This window comes from Narcine bancroftii, chromosome 8 (genome assembly GCF_036971445.1).
Source record: "Narcine bancroftii isolate sNarBan1 chromosome 8, sNarBan1.hap1, whole genome shotgun sequence".
NCBI lineage: Eukaryota > Metazoa > Chordata > Chondrichthyes > Torpediniformes > Narcinidae > Narcine > Narcine bancroftii.
This window is the reverse complement of record NC_091476.1, coordinates 17,145,756-17,171,973: the sequence shown is the minus strand read 5'-3', so window position 1 is coordinate 17,171,973 and position 26,218 is coordinate 17,145,756. Positions and strand designations below refer to the sequence as shown.

The 26,218-nt window shown below is 40.6% G+C and overlaps 1 protein-coding gene across 1 annotated transcript in view; it reads right to left on the bottom strand.

Annotated features, from left to right (window-relative positions):
• Positions 1–22,046, bottom strand: part of LOC138741675 (serine protease 23-like) — a 45,416-nt gene extending 23,370 nt beyond the window's left edge. Inside the window, exon 1 of the mRNA XM_069896013.1 lies at positions 21,785–22,046. The gene's annotated coding sequence lies outside the window, so the exon portion shown is untranslated. The remainder of the gene's footprint in view (positions 1–21,784) is intronic.
• Positions 22,047–26,218: the final 4,172 nt, after the last annotated feature.

Sequence of the window (26,218 nt, the reverse complement as noted above, 5' to 3'; positions counted from 1 at the left end):
TAAACGGACAAGAACCTAAATTAAAAGAGGCATTAGGAAGCGACCCTGCAGCAATGGCTGCACAATTGTCTGCTAAGACCTTTGACCAAGTTATTAGGGAAATTAATCAGGAGTTAGGGAAGCGAAATACCAGTAATGTGGCATTGGAGAAACAAAAAATTCTCCGAAAATGTGTAGATCGCTGGAGGAAGATGGGGTGGTTACCCGGGAGCGCTGAGATGTTCCTGACAGGTGAGGGAAACAAAATTCTAAAGCGTAGTGTCTTAGATAAGCTGGAAGAAACAAAACACAGAAGGGAAAGGAAAAGTGCCTGTTTCCAGTTTCCAGCCACGAAGTGTCCGGGTTTGCTCTCTCCCTCCCTCCTTTCACCCTCCCCCCTCTCTCTTCTCTCCCCCTCTCTCTTTTCTCCCCCCCCTCCTCTCTCACCCACTCCCCCTCCCAATCCCAATCTGTGGCGGTGCTGCCCTGAAATCCCCAGGTTGGGCAGGGCAGAGAAATACAATTTGGTTTTAATTTTGTGCCCACAATTCCAGCTCCGCATCAAATGGGATCCTGTTTTATCCTCTCTCCCTCCCTCTTTCCCGCACCCCCACCATTGCGGGATCAGGGCAGACATTGTGGGCTGACGTGTAGCTCACTCGAGGTGGGAGGGAAGGAAGGAGTGATAGTTCCCAGTGGTGGGAGACCCAATCTGATCCAGACCAGTGATCACAGGATGAGAACCTTTTAAAGGTGTAACCATGAAACGAAAGTGTTAATCTGAAGACTTTTCTCCCAGTGGGGCCAGTGCAAGGCATTTTCTCTCTCTATCTCTCGTGCTCTGTGTATCTGCCTCTCTATCTCTTTCTCTCGCTATGCTCTCTCTCTCTCTCTCTCTCTCTCATAGTCTCTGGATGTATGTGATGTCATGTATGTACTCTGACAATAAATCATTTATAAGTGAGTCTTATACAATTATACAAACGGGACATAGAAAGGAAAATCTTTAATCGAGAGTCTGCACAAAAAAGATGAGAGACAAGGAGATGCAGTACCGCAATGTCCTAGCTATATTCGAAGAATTTGGTCTCCCTGATAACCCACCTATTATGGTCCCTGTAGAAATAGCTCGTAGACCCCCGCCCTATGCATATGTGGAGTCACAAGGTACCCCTGACACCCCAGACGGGACCAAGGAGTCACGTCCCTTATATCCAGATATTGAAACACTGGGACATGACAGGAACATCGGGAATAGGGACACGTCAGACAAGGTACAGGCCCTTATACTAAAAATAGAAGGGGGAGTAATAGATGTCGAGACCCCCGCGGGATCCAATAAAATAGAAAAAGACTTAGAGACGCAGAAAAGGAACATGAAAAAGGTTCAGGATAACATTGAAAACTTAAACAAAGATGTGAATGTGCTGGGGCAGACCAGCAAGGAACAAAAAGAATTAATGGTAGGTGTATTGAGAGAAATGGAAAAGATAACTCCAACACTGTCAGCAGAACTCAAAACTGGAGGAACAGTTATAGGAATAAAGGACGAGAAGTGTAGTACAGATGAGGAAACGAGATACGGCCCACCATGGGAGGGAAGTAGCACAAGAGAACTCGAGAGGGAGAAGAGTAGACATGCCCGCCTGGACATAGTTAGGACGAAAGAGAAAGACGTGAAACCACTAGACTATGACCGAAAAAATTATCTTAGAGACGAGCGTGAACGATGTACCTTTGACTCTGAGACATCAGCACCTGACGGGGACAGTGACAGTAGTGACGAAGAGGTGTCTGAACAGGGTGGAATAAATAGATGTATTCCAAGAGTAAAAAAGGAACAGAAATCCCCAAAATTGAGATATCAATGCCCATTGCTGATCACGGGGCAGGGAAATCAAAAATATGTACCCTGGTCACGAATGGACTTAGAGAGTCTAATGAAAAAACTTCCTCCATTGAGTAATGGGGCTGGTCCATGGATCTCTTGTTTTGAGCAAGAAACTTGTCAAGAACAATTAGCACTCGCAGATGTCAGAACTATCATGATAAAAATAAAGGCAGAAGGGGCCCTGAAGCAAATAGAGAGAATCCTTAGAAGTAGTAAATTGGGGGATGAAATAGAATTTGACCCACTTCGAAATAGATTTTGGGAAGCACTTAGAGAAACATTCCCTACACCCTATAGTTTGGACGCCTTGGTAACCCTCCAACTAAAAGAAGGGAAGACAGAAATGATACATTGTCCATTTATCTTTGTGGGTAAGGAGGGAATAGCTGCTATGGTTGTCATGACAGAAGAACAAATGGAGTGGTTCTGCTTAGGAGCTGAAAGTGTGCCACATGTAACCTTGGGAATTGCCAAAGATCACCACGCCCGACAGTTGGGTCCGATGGTGAAGGAAGCGATGGGGTGTGAATACAGGCAGACAGAAATCCTGGGATATTCCACCTCGGAGGGAGGGAAATTTATCAGACTGAATATTGAAGCATGGGACCGGGTAGTGAATGAGAAAGTAGAAAGAGACCGACCCATAAAAGGAGAAAATATTGATCACGGGGACTCAGACAAATATCTTTCTGATCTGAGTCCACAAATGTGGACAATGCTGAGGGCCCTATGGGCATTCCTGTTGATGGGTTGCCAAACAAGCCAACAGAGTAGTTCGGATCCATGCGGGGCCAAAGTTATTCTGAAGATAGATAAAGACAAGGATAGCACCTTCCAGTTCGATCTATGCTGCACTTCTATCTCTAATAACACAGGGCAGATGGGTCACTCACTAAGGGGCTGACAAAACTTAAGGCATTGGCGAAGGAATTAAAAGCTCAATCTGGAGTCTCTAACCCTGTTTTGTCCTGGTTACATGGAGTGTTTGGGAAATGGGGCACAATGTTGGGACAACTTTTCCTAGGATTGTTCATTTCTGTATCCATTTTTATCACTTGTGGCTGTTGTTGTATTCCATGCATTCGAACGATGGTCACGAGGACCATTGAGAGAGCCTTTGCCAACCACGATGAGCTGCCTCCGAAATATCAAGCTATGCAGGCTGCGGAGCGGGACTATCTCACTTCAAAGGAGGCGTCAAAAGTTGCAGAGATCGATCTGGAGTCTGATGGAGAATGTGACGGGGAGGAGGGTTTATTAAATAGATTGTAGAACAAACATTATGAAATAGATTGTAGACTATATGTTAACTTGGGTAATTACTAATATTTGGGGGGTTAGCTAGTTATTTGCTTGGGGGCAAATGGGAATGAAACTTGTAAACGGGCAATGGGATCGGGGAAACGGATGGGGGGTATACGCAAAGGAGGGTTGGGGGGAGCCCTCGCCCACCAGCCGAACAACCCCGTGAACAGAACCCGTATAGAGCTTGGCAATAGTAGGCGAACTAATGTAACGTGGTGGTAGCGTAGTCAGGGCAAGATTGTCCTCTAAAGAGGACAAAGGAGGGATTGTAAGGTAAAAACATCATGAGATGGGACCGGAGAAGGAGTCACCCAGTACTAAGGAGTAACAGAATGCAGATGTGACCTTGTACACTCAAGATAAGCTTGGCACTAACAAGAATGATGTGCAGCAGACTAACAGAGAAGGATAGCAACAGTTTATTCATTGGACAATGTCATGGTATGATAATTTACTAAGTACGTATCCTGAGGTATAAAAAAAACACCACTTGCTGATAACGGCAGAATGTGCCTTCTCCAACTAACACTGTTAGTTGCAAGTGTTACAATCCGGCAATAAAGAACAAAGAACCTTGATTTCGACTCAGTCTGGTGTTTGACTCACTCATTCATGAACGCAGCAGACCTAACATCATGCAGGACTAGATCAGAGGGCTCATCTATTGAGAATATATGGGTGGAGCTGAGGAATAGAAAAAGTAATACCACACTCATAGGGTTGTATTATAGACCACCCAATAGTCAACGAGATTTGGGGGAGTTAATTTGTAGAGAGATAGCAGACAGCTGCAGGAAACATAAGGTTTTGATAGAAGGAGATTTTAACTTTTCAGATATTGACTGGGACTCCCATCCTATAAAATGTCTGGATGGCTTGGATTTGACAAATGTGTTCTGGAAAGTTTTTAAAATCAATATATGGAGGTACCAACTAGAGAGAATGAAATGCTGGATATCCTTTTCTTATTTTCAACTCTTTACCAGACAACATTCCTACAACATCCAACATTTTCCTTATTCTCCTATTTCTATCTTCTTTATCCCCAATCTCCCCTTCCCCTCCTGAGTTGCCCTTTATCCCTTGTCGGACAACCACATCTCCCCTCTCCATTTGGATTTGCGAATCCACTCGCAAGCATCAACTGATTTTGCAGTGACCGCTCTTTTCCCCCACCCAGCCCCCCCCAGAAAAGATTTCGCTTTTTATATGTCACAAAGGTCACTCTTTTAATTCCCTCCTTATTCTCTCTATTCCATTACCTTCCCTTATTAATTCTTGTCTATACTCTCTATGTTTTCCTCTAATTACAGATACTTTCACATATGCCCATTGTCTCTATTCACTCTTATACCTCTTTACCCGCATACATATCAATCGTGGTCATTTTTACCCTCCTTACCCGTCTTCATCCCTCAGTCTATTTTTGTCTTTACCCACATACATATCAATCGTGATGATTTTTGCTCTCATTACCCGTCTTCATCCCTCAGTCTATTTTTGTAATTGTTCTGCAAATTTTCGTGCTTCTTCTGGATCCGAGAATAGTCTGTTTTGTTGTCCTGGAATAAATATTTTCAATACCGCAGGATGCTTCAGTGTAAATTTATATCCTTTCTTCCATAAAATCGCTTTTGCTGCATTGAACTCTTTTCTCTTCTTTAGGAGTTCAAAGCTTATATCTGGATAAATGAAGATTTTTTGCCCTTTATACTCCAGTGGTTTGTTGCCCTCTCTTACTTTTTCCATTGTCTTCTCCAGTACCTTTTCTCTTGTAGTATATCTTAGGAATTTTACTACAATAGATCTTGGTTTTTGTTGTGGTTGTGGTTTAGGGGCCAATGCTCTATGTGCCCTTTCTATTTCCATTTCTTGCTGTAGTTCTGGACATCCTAGGGCCTTAGGGATCCATTCTTTTATAAACTCCCTCATATTCTTGCCTTCTACATCTTCCTTAAGGCCCACTATCTTTATGTTATTTCTTCTGTTATAATTTTCCATTATATCTATTTTTTGGGCTAGTAATTCTTGTGTCTCTTTAGTTTTTTTATTAGATTCCTCCAATTTCTTTTTTAAGTCTTCTACCTCCATTTCTGCTGCTATTGCCCGTTCTTCCATCTTGTCCATTTTTTTCCCCATTTCTGTTAAGGTCATATCCATTTTATTTATTTTCTTTTCTGTGTTGTTTATTCTTCTTCTTAAATCATTGAATTCCTGTGTTTGCCATTCTTTAAATGACTCCATGTATCCTCTAACAAGAGCAAGTATATCCTTTACCTTGCCTTTCCCTTTATCTATTTCACTGTATTCTTCCTCTTCTTCTTCCTCTGGGTTGACCATCTGTTGTTTCTTTGCTGCCCTTTCCTCCTCTTCTTTCTTGTTTCCATTGTCTTCTGTGGTCTCTTCTTGCTGCAGGTGTTCTGCAGCTGTCGTTGCCGGCTGTGGAGATCGACTCCCCAGCTGGTCCCCCCTCCCGTCGGTGTGTTTTTTTTCATGCGCATCGCGCATGCGCGACTCCTCGCGCATGCGCGGTTGCGCACTTTTACTCGGCTCTGTGAGCCATTGTTGTAGTTCTCTTTCTACCGACCTGAGGTAGTGGGGTCTTCTCTCCACAGCGGGCCTCTTCGGACAGGTAAGGCCTTCACCTTTTTCCTCCGTTGTCTTCTCTTCCTCTCTTCTTTCCGTTGATTTTGATTTTTCTCCTTTTGTCTCCATCTTCTTTCCACCTTTATACTCACTTTTCTTTAACTTGTATTTCTGTGCCTTTGTATTTTCTCTTGTTTTTCCTGACTTTTCTGGAGAGGGCTGGAGTTCACCGTCCGGCCACTACTCCATCACGTGACTCCCGGATATCCTTTTAAGGAATTAAACAGAAGTATGTGTAGGTGGCAGAAGTATGTGTAGGTGAACATTTTGGGTCCAGTGATCTTAATTCCATTAGTTTCAAGTTAATTATGGTGCAAGCTAGGTCTTGGTCCTCAGGTTGAGATTTTAAACTGGAGAAAGGCCAATTTTTAGGAAATGAGAAAGGATCCAGAATGGATGGATTGAGAGGTTTGTTTTCTGTGCAAGGAATGTAGAATTTTGAGAGTACAGTTTGTATGTTCCTGTCAGGATTAAAGGCAAAGTTGACAGGCATAGGAAACCTTGGTTTTTGAGGGATATTGTAGATCTGGTTTGAAAGAAGAGAGAGGTGTATAGCAGGTCTAGACAACACAAAGCAAATGATGTACTTAAAAAATGCAAGAAAAACTCAAGAAAGAAATCAGAAATACTAAGAGGAGACATGAGGTTGCTGTGGCAGACAATGTGAAGGACAATCCTAAAGGTTTCTACAGGTATATTAAGACCAAAAGGATAATAAAGCACAGAATTGGTCCCCTTGAAGATCAGAGTGGTCAGCTATGTATGGAACCAAAAGAGATGGGGAGATTTTAATAGGATTTTTGCCTCAGTATTTTCTCAGGAAACTAGCACAGGGTCAAGGGAAGCTAAGAAAACTAGCAGAGAGTTTGTGGAACCTATACAGGTTAAAGAGGAGGAGGTGTTTGCTGTCTTAAAGCAAATAATGGTGTATAAATCCCCAGGGCCTGGCAAGATATTCCCTCAGACATTAAGAAAGGCTAGTGTAGAAATTACAAGGGCTCTAGCATAAATATTTTAAATGTCCTTAGCCACAGGTGTGGTGTCAGAGGATTTGAGGGTAGCTCATGTTGTTCCGTTATTTGATAAAGACTCCAAAAGTAACCATGGAAATTATAGGCTGGTGAGCCTGATGTCAGTAGTAGGTAAATTATTGCAAGGTGTTCTAAGAGATCACATATAGAAGTATTCGGATAGCCTGGCACTGACTGGGGATAGTCAACATGGCTTTGTGAGTGGTAGGTCATGTTTAACCAATCTGATAGAGTATTTTGAGGAGTTTACCAGGAAAGCTGATGAAGGAAAGGCTGTGGGTATTGACTACATGGACTTTAGAAAGGTCTTTGACAAGGCCCCACATTGGAGGTTAGTCAGGAAAGTTCAGATGCTTGGTATTCATGGGGAAGTAGTGAAATAGATTCTATGTTGGCTATACGAGAGGAACCAGAGAGTGGTGGTGGATGATGACTTCTCAGACTGGAGGCCTGTGACTAGTAGGGTGCCTCAGGACAGAGCTTGGACTATTGTTATTTTTCATCTATATCAATGATCTGGATGATAATGTGGTTAATTGGATCAGCATTTTCAGATGACACTAAGATTGGAGGCATTGTGGACAAGGATTAAGGCTTTCAAAGCTTGCAGAGGGATCTGAACCAGCTGGAAAAATGGGCTACCATATGACAGAATTTTATGCAGACAAGTGTGATATGTTGCTTTTTGGAAGGACAAACTAAGAAAGGACATTTATGGTAAGTGGTAGAACTCTGAGGAGCCCAGCAGAACAGAGGGATCTGGGAATACAGAAACATAATTCCCTGAAAGTGGTGTCTCAGGTGGATAGGGTTGTAAAGAGATATTTTTCCATATTAGCTTTCATCAATCAAAATATTGAGTATAGGAGCTGGATAAAGCTGTATAAGTAGGGTGGCACGATTAGCATGGATGCACGGTTCGTGGAGCAGTTAGTTCAATGCTGTTACAGCACCAGGAATCGGGACTAGGATTAAAATCCCGCACTGTCTGTAAGGAGTTTGTATGTTCTCTCTGTGTCTGCGTGGGTTTACGTCAGGGGCTCCAATTTCCTCCCATCCATCAAATTGTACCGGAGGTTGTCAGTCAATTAGATGTAATTGGGTAGCATGGACTCATGGGCTGAAAGAGCCTGTTACTGTGCTGTATGCCTAAATTTGAAATTGAAATTTAAGACATTGCTGAGGCCAAGTTTGGAATATTGTGCACAATATAGTCAACTAACTAAAGGAAATATATCAATAAGATTGAAAGAGTGCTTACTAGGATGTTGGCTGGACTTCAGGAACTGAGTTACAGAAAAGGTTGAACAGGTTAAGACTTGGAGCATAGAAGAATGAGGGGAGATTTGATGGAGGTATTTAAAATTATGAGGGATATAGGCTGAGTAAATGTAGACAGGCTTTTTTTATTGAGGGTAGGCGAGATACAAACCAGAGAACATAGGTTAAGGGTGAAAGGAAAAGTTTAGAGGAAACATAAGGGGGAACTTTTCACATAGTGAGCGGTGGGAGTGTGGAACAAGTTGCCAACAGAAGTGGTAAATGCAGGCTCAATTTTAACTTTTAAGAAGAATTTGGACAGGTATATGGATGGGAGAGGTGTGGAGGGCTATGTGCTGGGTGTCAGTCAGTGGGACTAGGTAGAAAAATAGTTTGGCACAGACTAGAAGGGTGAAGGGCCTGTTTCTGTGCTGTAATGTTTGATGGTTCTTTGATTAACTTTATATTCTTCATCTGCAATTCTCTCTGATTTATTGTTTACTATCTTTTTTCTCTGTTGTCCAATATTCCTTATTTATGTTCCTCTGGTTCTCTTTGTCTACATTTCATGACTTCCATACTTTTTGATTCATATCTTCTTTGGTCCATCTCCACACTTGAACAATGTAGCATTAGTCTCCAAGTCACTGATCACATTATTCACCTAATATGAACTACTAACTCGACTGAAGCCACAACTCCTGTGGAACCGTCTCACAAACACCAGCAGAGGATGAAATCCTGATACACACATTATTTGTCTTTAACTCATTGTCTGGAGTAAAATCAAATCGAATAAACTGCTCAGATTTCATGGTAAGTGGTAGAACTCTGAGGAGCCCAGCAGAACAGAGAACTTATTTGCAATCCTTTTCCTTTTCAATTTCCGAACAGACATAAGCAATGTTAAATTATTATACAACTAGAAATCTATCTTTCAGAGAGTTGAAATTATTAATCTCTGAAATTTTTCTAAAATTTCATTGAAATTAACTTGATAACAATTGACTTTGCTCATACAGCAAATAGAAAACTACAACTGATTTTGTTTCAAGAAGAAAAAAGACAAAGAAGGAAATAAAAGATTTTGTGTTGTAAATTGCAGAATGGTACGTAATGAGATTGGCTTTTACTAAAGGCCATCATAGCATTCCTGGGCTGTTTAGCTTCACAACGCAGTTTGAGTGAATATTTGATTTTTCTTTCCAGAATCAGTTCTATTGCTACAGAAATATCTTCAACAGTGACAAAGTTACCTATTTTTTAAATTCTAATTTATTCGATAAGCATTGCTATCTTACCTTTTAGATTACAATTATTTCAGAAAATAATAAATTCTACCTCAATGTTTACCATTTGGAACTGAATTTGAATTAACATATTGCTACATCGATTTGCCTTTAAGGCTGAAATCAATACATTTTTGGCTGCTCACCCTCCTTCTTCAGAATGCCATGAACTCAATTTGAGATATGCCAGATCCCAGCACCCGGGAGGCTACATACCATTCACGATTCCTGATCTCTTCCAGAGAAATTCCTATCTGCTCCCATAACTATGGAATCTCCTATCACTACATCTCATCTCTTCTCCTCCCTTTGCATTTTAGCCACAAGGCCAGACTGTGTGGCAAAGACCTAACCACTGTGGCTTGTCCCTGGTAGGTCATCCCCTCAACAGTATCCAAAATGGTATACATGTTATTGTGGGGTATAGGGGTGCTCTGCTCTGACTTCCTGTTTCCTTTCCCTCTTCTGAATGTCACCCAGATACCATCATCTTGCCTTCTAGATGTGATTGCATCCATGTATCTCCTGTCAATCATGCCCTAAGCATCCCAAAGTATCTGGAGTTCAGCCAGCTCCGGCTCCCATTCCCTAACACGGTTTGTAAGGAACTCCAGCTGGATGCCCTTCTCACATATGAAGTTGTTAGGGATACTGTTGGCTTCCCTGACTATCCACATTCTGCAAGAGGAGCATGTCCCTACCCTGGCTGACATTCCCACTGTCTATGAAGCAGAAAGAAATTAGAATTCAAATCAAAAATTATTTTCATGAACATGTCATGAAATTCATTGTTTTTCAACAGCATTACAGGGCAAATATTGCTATAAAATTACATTTTAAAATAAATGTCCAAAAGTAAGAGAAGGTCTGTGGTTCATTGCCCATTCAGAAATTTGAATAGCAGAAGGGAAGAAGCTGTCCTTGTGCTGCTGGGTTCTGGTTCTTGTATCTCTTTCCTGATGGTGGCAGTGTGAAGAGGGCATGGATAGAGGCTGTTTTCTTAAGAAACCACTTCTTGTAGATGCTCCCAATGGAGTGGAGACTGGTCCCTTTGATGGCATTGGCCAAGTTCACAAGCTGTAGATTTTTTGTTGTCCTGTGCATTGGCACCTCCATACCAGACAGTGATGTAACCTGTCAGAATGCTCGCCACGGTACATCTGAATAAATTTGCAAGAGTCTTTGGTGACATGCTGAATCTCCTCAAACTCCTCACTAAGTATAGCCGCTGGCGAGCCTTCAATCATGATTGCATTGACATGGAGGCTCCAGGACAGATCCTCAGAGATGTTGACCCACAGAAACCTGAAGTTCTTAACCCTTTCCACTGATGACCCCCTCAATAAGGACTGATTTCCCATTCCTAATGTTGATTGCACCACTCAACGAGCTGATCTATCTCCCTCCTGGAGGCTTCCTCATTTCCATTTGTGATTCTGCCAATGGCCATGGTGTCATCAGCAAATTTATAGATGGTATTTCAATTGTCCCTAGCCACGTAGTCATGGATGTAAAATCTGCCCTTACCTGTGCCTTCTTGCTGAATTCTTTCTGTTGCTCCATTGGGATGTCCTTACCTCAGCTTCTGCATCACCTCCCCACCCTCTTCTCACAAAAGGCTCTTGAGCCAAAGCCTCAACTCTCCACTCTTATTCTGGTCCACTCACCTGATGGCCACTCCCACAATGGCCACTCTGCTTGTATCTCTCAGTATTTTACTCATCTATTTGAACAAGTCTGCTCTTGGACTCCACCTCTCCAACTCCTGCTCACTGGAGAAGGACACCATCAATGTGCATTGATATGTGGAGCTGTTCTGATGGTGCAGATGGGTTTTGTCGTCCCATCATAATTACGTTGGGTGATTTGTGAACTGAACATTGCCAGCTGGGTTCGTGCACAATTTCTTGTTTTTTGGTTCAGCATATTAGAAGGTTACTGAGGAGGTTCTGTAGTGCCAGAGGTGTGGGCTTTCATGTCCTTACTGAAGTCCTTCTGCAGTAAAAATATTTTATGACATTTCTTGAAGAACAGGGAAATTTTCCAAGTCCCAGTATTTATTTTTAAGAAATCCTAAAATATTTCTTAGATACTGATCCATAATTGTGGCTCACCGCTGTTTAGCAGTTACTCTAATAGTAAAACTATTCTAACTAAATTATACTGTACCATATTTTGAAATATCCTAGACCTCTAAGTGACATGCAACACACTAATCATTAACAGGTTGTTATAGCCGAAGGGTGGGAGTGGGGACGAGCTCCCACTGCGACACAAATGATGTTCATGACCTGTGTTTCAAACAGCCTCTGACAACCAAATCCAACACCTGGCCTTCACAAGTGGCATAGGTCTTATGCCTGGCGGAGCTGTTCTCACTGACCAGAGAAACTGGTGCCTTGAATCCAGTTGCTCTAGGTAGATGGGGCTCATTAACCATGGATGGTAACTCGTCTTGGAGAGGGAAAACTCCGATTTCAAACCTCCACTGCTCTGTGACTATACCCACTTACGGGAAAGGCTTTGGGAGTAAAACCTGAGGGGGGAAAGATCCAGAGTCAGAGTCCTGAAGGCAGCTGAGTGCTGTACCCAGCACCAGCAAGGGAACTCCTGCAATGCTGCTGGCATCAAACTGTATCGACTTTTGTTGTTCCTTTGGACCTGTCATTGGCATGGAGAGGAGGGTCCCACTGCATGGGCAACAGATGGATCTCCACATCAACTCTGTCCTGGCTTGTGCCCTGGAGATGTCACTCCAGCTACCAGAGATGCAGCACCCATGGTCGACCATGACCGACGGAGGCCACAAGAAATTATTAACATTTTCTCTATTGCACAACATACTTCACTGATACTGTATTGGAAGGGACACTGTACGATTGAGGATTTTCTTTTCTGTGTCCTCCCCGCCTCACCTAAATGCACTAATTATTTGAATAAAAAAAAATCAGAGGTATTGGTGGTCTTCCAGAATCTCACCTGAGTGGCTATTCATCAAGTGTGCAATTAAACAGATCGTGTACAAGTCTAACCAATGAATAGTTAATCTAATACTAAAGGAATCATTGTCCATTTCGTGTTTTCCTTTGTACCAATTAAGTGGAAACCCCATTTGGATTTATGTCCATCCAGTTGATTGTCTGCTGGAGTCCATTGTTTTCACTTCCAATGTCACGAAACTAAGTTGTCTAACTGATTATTGTATAGTTTAGCTATAGGTTTGTCCTGTAAAAAACATTTGCCATTATGAGTCCTGTTACCAAACTGGGAAGAAATTCTAAATATTCTTTGATTGAAATGGTTGCATTGGAATGATTTGTCATATTGTGGTAATTATGCATTTCATAATGTGTAACTGACGGTTCCTTCTTATGGAAACTTGTGGTCAAAAAATGCATTGAAGTTAAATTCCCTTGTCAACTGTGTTTTTATAGCGCTCAAAATATTGCATTATAAGGAAATGTCTAGTTCTCATATCTTCCAGCATCAGATACATGGCTAAGTAGTCTAATAGGTGACCTTCAATGAGCAGTCTGACATTATTGAGGCAGAAGTGACCTGCAGTTGCTGGTCTCAGAACAACAGAACTGATGAGTACAGTGGTGTGGGAAATTTGTGCGTGAGTTCTCTCACCACCAATGCCACGCATCATTCCCTCTGACGTTACATTGGTAATTACTAGAACAACTGTTCATACAGCCAGTTCGCATAAAATTTTACTGAGTGAAACCATTTGATCCATGAGTCAGTGTGGCTGTTACCCAGATGTTTTTACTCCATATTGTCTTATCATTAGTTTATTTTATTTATATATCACACATTTAAAACAACTCTCATTGACCAAAGTGCTGTACAGATCATAATTACATCTCAACTTAAGCAGCTATTTATAGTACCCAAGGTCAGAATTGTACATAAAACATAGTTATAATCAACAATCACTTCAAAACGCTTGTGAATAAAAATACAACTTCAACCTGGATTTAAGAATTTAAGGAAAGTGCTGATTTGATGGAGGGGGGAATGTTGTTCCACAGTTTGGGGTCTGCAGTAGCAAAGGCGCGATGTCCCCTGCATTTGCTATTTGAGCGCGGAACAACCCAGCACCCTAAATTGGCCGAACTGAGGGGTCTTGAAGTGGATTAGGGAGTTAGGAGATCAATGATGTAAGAGGGGGGTAGTCCATTTAAGGGCTTTGTAAACAAACTGGAGAACTTTAAAATCTATTCTGAGCCATACAGGCAGCCAGTGGAGGGAGGCCAGAATAGGGGTGATAGGGTCCCTCTTCTTGACACTTGTCAGGAGCCTTGCTGCCACATGCTTCACCAGTTGCAGATGGGATAATGACGACTGACTAATTCCCGTATAGAGTTGGAGTAGTCTAAATGGGAGAAAATGAAGGCATCCACAACTTTCTCAAGGTCTTTCAGTGACAGGAATGATTTGATTTTGGCAATAGTGCGGAGCTGGTAAAAGTTAGCTTTTACTACTGCAATGACTTATTTGTCAAACTTGAAGTTGGAATCGAATATCACACCAAGGGATTTGATGTGTGGTTTAATGAGAGTGGATAAATTACCAAGAGTATTGCAGATAATTTTGGTGGAGTTGGTGGGGTGGGGGTGGGGGGGTGTGCGGTACAAATAGGATGATCTCAGATTTGCCTTTGTTTAGCTGCAGGAACTTTTGAGCGCTCCAGCACGTTATGTCCTTCAGATAGTCATTGAGGCTGGTTATCTCTGCTTGATCGTTGGGCTTCAAGGGGAGATAGAGCTGAATACCATCAGCGTAGCAGTGGAAGGAGATGCTGTGTTTTTGGATGATATGGCCAACATCATCCAAACATGATGGCTATCACATTCTTTAACATGATTTTAATTCCTTCCTAAGTCCGATTATTTGGTTGGAGTAATGCAAGCCATATCCTAATAAACTGCTGTATGAAAATTCCTTTAAAACCCCATTATTTTTCAAAGCTTTTCATTGTTTATAACCTCAGTATTTATCATCTCAAATTACCTCATGATTCTGAACATTTGCATTTAAACCTTTTATTCAATTCTAAAGAATTTTTAGCAGCTTAAATTTAGGGGATGTATGAAGAATAGTGAACCAGGTAGAAATTAAACCTTTATAAGTGAAAGAGTAATGATTTTATAATGCTCCAAAGTTTCTTCACTCAACAAAAGTTTTTTTGTCCCCTCTACCATTCAAACTAATCTTTTACTCAGTGCCACTTTCTTACACAACTCAACTTCTCTTGATTCCCTGAGGAGCTAAACAAAAAAATCTGTCAGTCACCTTCTTAAATATATCAGTGATGATTCCCTGTCCTTTAGGTGAAATTTCTTATCTGAATCCATTTCAGAAGGCTGGTATTTGATAGATTCAAGGAATACTCTTAACATCAAAATGGGGGAGCATTTGATGATGAAAACTTTGAGGGGATATAGATGGACAATATCTTGTAGCATACCTGAACTTTAGGTTCAAGTTTATTAATATCTAACTGTACATGTACAACCTGACAAAGCAGCATTTCTCTGGACCACAGTGCACAAACATACACACATAATGTCATTCATCCATCGTCATCGATGAAGACCTCGACACCATTAGCCACTTTAAGATTGGATGTGGTGTGTCCGAAGATGACTGGTCAGGCCAATTTGGGCGCAGAATGTCCTGGCATATGTTGGGCAGACATGCAGGCGCTGCAGTTGTTGCACTGATGGCTCTGGATTCGGGCTTATGTTGTGCTTCAACTGTGAGCTTTGCTTCTTAAGCTTGACAGCTCACTTGGGTTCGACCACACCAGGTAGAGTGGTTTTGTGCCAGCATTTCCCAGGTGGTTGTGACTATGTCAAGAGACTTCAGGGAGGCCTTTAGTGTGTCTCTGTAACATTTTTTCTGCCCTCCATGAGCATCGTCAGCCTCACTCTCTCTTCCCAATTCCTATCTGGATCCAGTAGCAGGACAAAAGTTGAAACAGCTGGAGATGGGGTAGGCGCAGTGACACACATAATACATAGTACACATAGCCACATATTTTTACTTTAAATTATTTCTTTAAATATTTTAGAATGATTTACTCATTTGCAGGAAACTGTCCATCAGTCTCACAGTCTGTATTCCCCAGCTAGGCAGGTCTGATTTGATGCTCCCATACCATCTCCTTGACGGTAGTGGTCAAAGATACTGTGTTCTGGATAGAAAGAGTCTTTAATAATTCTTTGAGCTCGATTTAAGCAATCATCCCACTGAATGGCATCAATAGAGGAAAGGGAGACCCCCTAGGGATCTTCTCGGTCATTTTGATGATCCTCTGTATAGACTTCCTGTCCGATGCCTTGCAGCAACCATACAGATGCAGGCAGTCAAGACACTCTCAATTGTGCTCCTGTGAAATATTTCTAAGATGGGGGCTGGGAGTCTTGGCCTCCTCAACCTCCTTAGGAAGTGTAGGCACTGCTGCGCCTTCCTGATAAAGGACGAGGTGAGCTGGTAAGACATTTTCTAGTCCTTGACGTTCCCAATCTGATAACGTGAGCTGACTAGCAAGTGTTTCAAGCTCAATAAAGGCCACAAAACTTTTTTTTTTGCTGCTGCTTCATCGTTTTCCCTCCTTTGATGGAAAAATGATTCTTGGTATGACTTCTATGACCTCTCAGGTTATGCTGAGAGTGATATTGTTAGTCGTGTTGTGCCTGAGGTTTTTACTGATGAATACATGGAGCTGCGGGTGAAAGTTGGAAACAGAAAGGGAGCAATCACCTATTGGATGCATTCTATTCCTCCCCCCCTCCCCCCCCACCAGTAGCCTCTAGGCCATTGATGAGCAGATATGGAGACAGGTTTTGGAAAGCTGGAAAAACAGAAGAGTTGTCATGGGTGATTGCAACTTGCTCAATATTGCTTTGCACCTCCTTATTGCAAAAGCATTAGAGGCAGAATTTGTGAGGTGTGTCCAGGAAGGATTCCTGACACACTAGGTGGGCAGGCTGACTGGACAGGTGGCCAGACTGGATGAGTATGAACCCAGTCAGGGTCAGACCTCTCAGATATTCTCAGGGAAATACACAGTGGAAAGGTGGAGATGGTTTAGGGACCACTTGCCCAGGGTCACAGACAGGTTTCTCCCACGGAGACAGGAAGAGTGTTAAGGAACCAGGGTGGACAAGTGGAAGATTTAGTCAAGAGGAAGAAGAAAGCATCCAAAAGGTTTAAAAATTAGGCAGGGTTATTGATAACCAGGAAGGAACTTAAGAAGGGGCTTAGGAGAGCTAGAGAGGAACTTGAGAAGGCATTGGCAAATTGGATTAAGGAAACCCCCAAGGCATTTTGCACATATGTGAAGGACAGGATTAGAGTGAGGGTTGGACTGCTTGGGGATAAAAGGGGAAACATGCCTGGAGGCGGAGGAGGTAGGGGAGGTAGTTAATAAATACTTTGCTTCAATGTTCACCAGAGAGAGGAAATGAGGAAAATGAGGTCAGCAGAGAACAGACTGTGGTGATATGTAATTACACCACAAGGTCACCAGGGGTCATCCTGGTATGCAGTCCAGAGTTACAGTCTAGCCTTCCAGGTTCATCTTGCAGAGAGACAAGGCCTCTTAGTGTACATATTAGTTTATTAAAGCTGTCTTATAGTCGCACTGCTGGTGTGGTTATTGTCAGTACACATACTTAAGAAAGGTGCAGTGTTAGAGCTTCTGAGAAATAGTAGGCAGGATCTTCTTTGGCTTGGCTTCGCGGACGAAGATTTATGGAGGGGGTAAAAGTCCACGTCAGCTGCAGGCTCGTTTGTGGCTGACAAGTCCGATGCGGGACAGGCAGACACGGTTGCAGCGGCAGGATATACCCCAGGTTATTACAGGAAGAGATTGCTGGGGTATTAATGATGATTTTTACATCCTCTCTGGCCACAGGATTGGGACCAGAGGATTGAAACATTGCTCCCTTCTTCTTATTCAAGAAAGGAGACTTGCATCAGTGGTGGGTAAACCTTTGGAGAGGCTTCTTGGGGATAGGGTTTACAAGCATTTGAAGATGAATAGTCTTGATAGGATAGTCTACATGGCTTTGAGGGGCAGGTTGTCCCTTATGAGCCTGAGTTTTTCACAGAGGTGACAGAACAAATTGATGAAGGTAGGCCAGTGGATATGGTGTGCATAAGGCAATCAAAAAACATACTGGGGGTACATGGGGTGTAAATTGAGCAGCATGGGCTCATGGGCTGAAATGATCTTAACCAAAAGGCAAAGAAGTGATCCTTTGCTGTATGTCTATTAAAAAATTGACAAGGTAGGCTCATCCAGAAAGTCTTGAGGCATGGGATCCATAGAAACTTGACTGGTTAGATTCAGATTTAGCTTGCCCACAGAAGGCAGATGGTGTTAGTAGATGGAATGTATCCTGCCTGAAGATGGATGACTTGTATTGTTCCACAGGCATTTGTTCTGAGACCCCTGCGCTTTGTGATTTAAAAAAAATAAATAAATGATTTGGATGAACAAATGGAGGCATAGGTTAGTAAGTTTGCAAGTGAGATGAAGGATGTCAAAGACTATAACAAGAAACGGACAAGATGCTGAGCTGGGCGGAGAAGTGGCAGACGATTTTAATCCAGATAAATGTGAAGCAATATACCTTAGAAGATCGAACTTGAAGGTGGAGTAGTGGTTAATGGCAGGATTCTTAGTAGTGTGGAGAATCAGGGATCTTGAGGTCCAGATCCATGGATCCCTAAATGTTACCTTGAAGTTGATTGAATAGTTAAGAAGGCATATGGAATGCTGGCCTTCATTAATCAGGGGATTAAGTTCAAGAGCGTGAGATAATGTTACAACTGTAAAACTCTGAATAGAGTATTCTGGTCCTCTTATTACAAGAAGGATGTACAGATGGACCTCGACTTGCGATATTCAGACTTACAATACTTCAGTTACGATGATCAGAATCTGTTTTGAATTAAGGTAAGTCGGGGTCTACCTGTATTGTACTTTGACGGATCCAATGACACTTAAAAAAAAAACGGTGATTTGGAACGCATGCGCAGATTGCCGTCACTGAGGAGAGAGAGAGATTGAAGAAGGAGAAAGAGCAATGGCAGTCTTCGCATGTGTTTCAAATCATAACATAGGTTGCAAGATGATGCCACTGCTCTAGTTACTCCGTACCACCTTGGGCTCCCAGCAGCAGCGGGGATGTCGGCCTCTCAGCAGGGACAAGGCAGAATACTACCATTACAGGTAGATGCTTTAGAGAGGATGCAGAGGAGGTTTACCAGGATGCTGCCTGGATTGGCGATTATGTCTTCTGATAAAAGGTTGACAGAGCAAGGGCTTTGCTTTTCTTTGTGGAGTGGTGGGGAATGAAAAGTGACATAATAGAGGTGTATAAGATTATGAGGGGCATAAATAGGTAAAGAGCCAGTACTTTTCTCTTGTTGCAACAAATGCCAATACAAGATGCTATCTGTTTAAGATGAGCGGAAGATGGTTTAAGGGAGATATCAGAGGTTGTGTTTTACATAGAGGGGCGGGTGCCTGGAATGCATTGCCGAGGTCATGGTGGAGGCCGGTCCAATATGGTAAAAGAATCTTAGATAGGCATATGGATGTAGGAAAATGGAGAGTTATAGGCTGTGAGAGAGGGAAGGGTCAGGTTGATGCTGGAGTGGGTTAATATATGTTGGCAAATCATGGTGCCCCAAAAGGCTTATACTGTGCTGTACTACGTTTGTGACCTGGAGCTTACCTGAAAGTACCTGGAGGGCCAGCACAAACCTGGCATCAGCCTCCATTTCTGCAATACCTAACCTGAAGGCTTGATGGGATTGCAGAGGAACCTGGTGTGCTCATGAACCAGTGAGGCAAGGTGGACAGGGGAAGGAAGAATAACAAAACCAACTTAATCCTGCATGTTGAACCCCTTTCATGAAAACGGGCAGATTGATGGTCAATGTTCCTCGATCACCATGAGAACTTCAACCCAAAATGTCAACCATCCCTCTGCCTCCACAGATGCTGCCTGATCTGCAGAGTTTCTCCAGCAGTTGTTCTTTTTTTCTCAAGAATATTTGTAATAGGATTACCACCTTGTTTATATTTGTTTGTGTTGAGACTACATGATTTCTGCGCTCCATAGTCATAGGCTTGTTAGTTTATATTGGAGCTGGCTCAGTGGAGACTAAGCTCGACCTACTGAGGAGAGGAAGTAAATTGTAAACACCTGTCTCTTGGCAAAAATTGTTGAGCTCCAAAGAGCTATTCAGAGCCCTGACGTAGTTCATCCACGTTCACTCTCAGCTGCAGTTTGCATGTGATGTCGAGAAACCAGGGACTAGGGAGGAAATAATCTTCAAAGCAAAAAAAATAACAATTGATGTCTCACCAAGTCCAAGCATCACCGGATATAGTGTCACACTGTACAGTAATGCTGCCTGTTTGTTTTTAGTCTATACTGAATTCACTGATTTGGTCAAAGGAGCTCATTATCTGGACCAAGACATTCGCTTGGGTTCCACTCCAAATCACTTTCAAGTGACTGTGGTTGGATTGTGCATGTTTGTGAGTGTTGGATGAGGGTGACAGCAGCTTTGCCTTTTGCGTCCCATACTCAATAATTCACTATTACTTATTATTTACACTTGGACATGAAAAATGGAAGTTTGGACATGTTAACAAATTGCTTTTGGCATTTGTAGAATCATTGTCCAAAAGTTTCATTTTTTTGGAAGGGGGAGAAAAGTGAGGAGGAGATCAATTTGAACCTCACCACCACCCACCTCCTCTAACAAGAAGTGTAAATAGAATGTACAATCGGAGTACACAGGTGGTATGAACTTGCAATTGCTGCTAACATGCCTACACTATACACTGAAAATTTCAAGGAATTCTGTTACTAATGGCCCAGAAATGTGACATACCCCAACATGGAAATTCCTTCCTGTCAAACCCGACAAAGAAGCAACAATGCTCTTTTAATTTGAAGAGAAAACTTATTGGGAAGAGGAAGACTCTGAGTTATCACTCAACACAATGATGTCAAACTGGAAATACATAATTCACAAATAAACCACAAAAACCGTTTACTAAGCAGCTTTCTTTAGTGAGTCTTGTTAATGTCTTTATTGGTCATTTATAAATTATAGCAAGGTTTATTGTAAACTAACCAGACAAGGCACTTCAATCAATTCTCTTGACTACCAAAGAAGAACTTAAATTAAATAGATACGATGGGAATGTAAATTGGGTTGCATCAGTATCATTTTATTTTGTGTAACAACATTGGAATTTGTGACGATAATTTGACAAGTAAACTCAGGTGAAGATATTAATCCCTTTTTATGGAATGTGAATATACATTTGCTCTTTCAGAAGTGTTTCATCTGAAAAGATCATGACTTACAGGGAACAAAAAGGAAAGAGTGCCTCTCCTAGTATTTAGTACTGTAGTTTGTATGTGCATTTTGCAGCATATTAAATTTCTAGGATAGATTATAGTTTAATCTTGTTTTATCTTTGTGCAATTCTCACAATTATTAAATGATAGAAATTGCATTTTAATAGCACACCTGGGAGAATCCAAGTCTTGAGTGCATAAGACCTGGGGAAACGTTCACCAGATTCATGTGAAAATGACAGGAAAGGGAATGAAAGTAAGAACAAAATGTTCACCCTTAGAGGAGAGGAATGCTTATTTGGCATGAACGACAAGCAGTATGAAATTAATTACAATCACACACATTACTCAGATATTAAATTTAACCAGAGCTAAGCATTTGTTCACATTGTGTGAACTTTCAAATATTTCCTCATACTGTTCCAAATTCAAACGGGACTCTCTTATTACTAGTCAAACTATTAAAATGAAATACAAGTATTATCCTGGAACACAATTGTCAATCACTTTTTCTGTTTTAAATATCTCTTGATGAAATGTGTTTGATCCACATGATGTCAGTACTACAATTTAGATGATTAATTATTTAATGTTTAGAAAATATTTATTCCAATATTTATACAATACAGAAACCTTTGGAAAAAAAAAACAAGTTTAGCATTTTCCTACTTTTGCCTTCTGCTCTACAATTTTATTCATGAGGGTTGCTATATACTTTCGACCATGGTCATTTACCTGTATTTCTTGTGGGGGGAAGAAGGATAATTTTGCCATAATTGTTTCATTTTAGCGTAGATCTCTGAACAAAATGTGAGATTTTCTCCCTCTAATTTTTCTATTGTCTTTTTTTTTGAAAACAGCCTTTGTTTTCAGAATTCAGCCGTGTTAAACGTTAGCAACAGATGTTACAACTGAATGATCCATATTTTTAAAGCTTTCACTGCATTCAACAGTACAATAAATCAAATTCCTTACCTCCACGTTAAAGGAAACAGAATCACTGTTCTTTGTTTAACTCCAGTTTGTGTGTGATAAGACTTAAACTCAAATCAATTTCCATTGCACAAATCACTTGTCTTCTGTCTTTCTCTGTTGCTTTAAGCTCATATCACTTGCAATGCAGACATCCAGCAAAGATGTTTGCCTCTGGGGTTAGATCTGGCGTCCCATGCCAGATCCAGACTGCTGGAATCTCTATTTCTATGCTCGTGAACTCTAGCTATGTTTGAATTCTTGTTCCTTGCTGGCTGTCTGAGTGTTTGCATTACAAATCAGTTGCACTAAAATGGGTTTGAAAGGTTTCCCCATGGTCCTAGTGCCTGAATGCTCTGTTCTGAATTATATAGACAGCCTCAAATATACATTCCACATTTGTTCCAGTCATCTAAATTTTGCTACGTTTGAACAAATACTTTGAGATGTTGTGCTCCATTTAAAAAAAAACTATATATTTATGAGTTGTTTTACATAATTTATTTTGGTTTTCCCATTAGGGCATATCATGGTTTATTCCTTTTGAAAAATCAGTACGTTCATGGTACATCAAAAGTAAACCACGAAAGTCTGCAGACGTCGTGATTCGAGAAACTCAGCTGGTCAAACTGTGTACTTTATATAGCACAGATAACTAATGTTTCGGGCTTGAGCCCTTTATCAAATTATTTACATAATCAATGTTTCAGGCATGAGCCATTATCAAGGTAACTTATCTTTATCTGTGTTATATAACATACCTTGTTTTGAACTGCGGAGTTTCTCCAGCTTAGTGTTTTTCCTTCTTTTTAAAATATTTTTATTGAGTTTAACAAAAACCCTTTACACAAGGTATATGAATAATATAAATCAAATCATATAAATATACAAAATTGAAAATTAAAAGCATAATCATAATTATTACATTAACTTATTTTGTTCAGGACATCAAATTCTATAATTATAATAATTAAACAATTAAATCATCTCATATTATGTCCAAAATCAATATTGAATACAAAAAATATACAAATATAATACACACAAAATTCCCTTACATAAGATATTTTATACTCCTCTGATGTGATCCTGTTGTTCTGTGATATGATCCATAATCTGTAGTTAACCCTCTCCCCACTTCACTTATTAGTCTTAATAATGAAAAGAAAATAAAAGGAAAAAAATAATTCCCCCTACTAATCTACCCCCTCCCTTTAAACAAAGTGATCTATATATATTGTAAATATGAATCGAATAATGCCCCCCAGAAACCAGGCAGGGAATCCCATATTTTTACAATGGTACATCAAAGTATATTTCAAAGATTCCCTTGTCCCCCTAAAAAAAATCTTTTTGCCACTTCCGCATTAAATGTTTTGGCATTCCAAATTTGCAGTATGCTATGCAGTTTTGGTAATCTCACTACAGGAAAGATATCAATAAGATTGAAAGAGTGCAGAGAAGGTTTACTAGGACTTGCCTGGACTTCAGGAACTGAGTTGCAGGGAAAGGTTAACAGGCTAGGACTTGATTCCCTGGAGCATAGAAGAATGAGGGGGAGATTTGATAGAGGTATTTAAAATTATGAGGGCAATAGACAGAGTAAATGCAAGTAGACTTTTTCCACTGAGGGTAGGTAAGATAAAAACCAGAGGCCATGGGCAAAGGGTGAAAGGGGAAAGGCTTAAGGGGAACATTCTTTGCATAGACAGTGGTGGGAGTGTGGGCCAAGCTGCCAGGTGAAGTGGTGAATGTGAGTTCAATTTTAAAATTTAATAAGAATTAGTACATGATTGGGAGATAACAGACTGGGTGAAGGTCAGTGGGACTAGGCAGAAAAATAGATTGGCACAGACTAGAAGGATCAAAGATCTGGCTGTAATGTTCAATTTCAGATTAAAATATCCTGCCAAATCTGAGCATCTGAAGCTCTGTAATGTACAACCTAATAATCTGAATTACTTCAGTGTCCTGTAAGAAGTGGAAATAATCTTGGTCCCTTTTGGTTTAAATGCCACAAAGCAGTGGAAAGATGGATTCACTGTGGAATTGGTGATAAAATATTTGGCACATTGAAGGATCAGAAATGATGCGATGGTCAGCCATTCAATTTTTTTTTTGTGCTTAATGAAAATAGGCTGAAACCTGACCCCCGAACCAAGAACGAGACATTCATGGATAAAAGTTAAAAAAGTGTACATATTGTCTCTAGAATTTAAAAAAAACACTATTTATTTCAAATGTGAATGAAGTACTGAAGGTCAAATATATTATTGAAACATTCAAAATGTTTTAAAGAAGCAGAAAATTTAATAAGGGAAATTAATTCTAATAGGATCTCTGAAATGTACAATATTTCCAGTTCTGGCAAATTAAACCAGAACTTGATAATGTCTGAACAACTTCCAGACCTGGAGGTTTAAAATATAACTGCTAAGACATCTGTAATGAGAACAGATGCTAGCATAAAATGGGAATTGTATATTCCTTTAGAAGAAGAATTTAAGCTTTCATTAGTGTTACATCTCCCAAGAGAGGTTTGGTTGCAAAGAACAATCCTGTGAGGGTACTAAATTAAATGATATTTTGATTTGAATATCCTTTATTAGTTGCGACAATAAGTTTTGAGTGAAATTGGTGCAATTGTGAATTAAAAAGGAAGATTTTGGGCACACCTAGCAATCAGAGTTGCAGTTGTACTACAAACTGTGACTGATACGAACAGCACTTTGGTTAGAAATGGCCAAACCTGTGGAAAAAGAGAATAACCTTTGAGCAGGGCAGTGAATTAGTGCTGAAAATGCAACGGAGCACTCAGAAGAAACAAAATATCCATGACTAGGTTCTTCTTCTATTATTTCTCTTTTCCAATACATTGTGAGGCTTGTAGAAAACCTCATTCATCATTCTCCAGTTGCTGGATTAACTTCTTCACCCTTGAGCAATGGAATACTCAGATCTATGCTGAATATATGGGCAGATTTGGTTACCAGCAGGTGTTGCTAGGTGTTCAATCCTCTGTTAACCCTTCATCACAAACATACGTCTCTTAAATGTGAATGGCTGTGGGAATACCTGTGAGTTCAATTCTATTCCATTTTGAATTCTTCATTCACTCCAGCACAATCTGTTACTGGCAGGCTGAATTCCCTGAGACTCAACTGTATTGAACCACAGATTTACAATGTACTTATCATCGGAACTTCAACATAAAGCACTGCTCTCAAACATGCCTTACATATTTTTAGAGAAGAATTTCTTTGTTCACCAAAACCGGCACTCCTTGTAAATTTTATTTCTTGTTCATGCCTGATTTTGCCTAGACAACAAACTGAAACATTGAAAGTTGTTTTGTTCATAGTTAATGCGTCAAGGCTGAAGTCAGTCTCCTTTTAAGTTAAAAATTGTGTGTGTGTGTGTGTGTGTGTGTTCCAAAGTTTCCCATCTCCACAGCTTTAACTTTGCTGAGTCTTCTTGCCCTTATAGGCAAAGTGTGCTTGATAAATAGATATGACTCATGTCTAATCCTGTACAGCATGTGCCACCCATTATCAATTCCTGTGTAAATTTGGACCAAGTCTCACTTACTTGAGATTTATACTAAATTCCACATAAAAATTAAACAATGGAGCTACTCTTCCACTTTGTCTTCACCAGAGAAGCAGCAGAACCTTAGGAAACTGGGTTTCCATTTCTGGTAATGTGACAGTAGAATGCAGCTTCAGTCAGAACTTCTGGTCCCTGGACTATTATCATAATCTTAAAATGTTGTGTTGTTCTGGAATGTTTTTCGCTGTGTTGTCCCTCTCCAAGTTAGTGTCACATGTCAACTTTCAACCTTGCTTAGAGGATGGGTTTTGAAATTTTTTTCTCTCTTTCCTTTTTTGGGTTTTTTTTTGTAAATTTGACTAATATTTGTTATGATTGTGGATTTCCTTACCATGAGATTTATTTGTAAATTTTTAAAAATCGTGTAGCACATTGTGTAATCATATTGTTTAATTGGTTATACTGTAAAATATTTTGGTCCAGGTGAAATGTGCTTTGCTTTTCAATCAGTGTGAGATTAATAGTAGTCCTACGGTGACAGAATATGACAGCATGTGCGCATGTCTTAGTCCCACGCCTACATTAAAAGTATGTTTGTAGTATAAAGGAATAATTTAACTTGAGAGCAAATTCATTCAGTGTGCATCGCATTCCAGGATTTCCATCTTTACCTGCCATAGAGTGAAGTGGGTTTAAAAACAAGTTCTAGAGCACAATGGGTTAACTTAAACTCCCAATCAAAATTACAAATTTGTGGAGCTTACAGAACTAAGTAATATTTCAGATGTTGTATCTAAAAGCTCCTGTTATGGACAAGAGCAGTTTGGTATTTAAGTGATCATTTGATGCCACTTTTACTGCATCAGCTCTTTGTTTGAATTTAGCAGG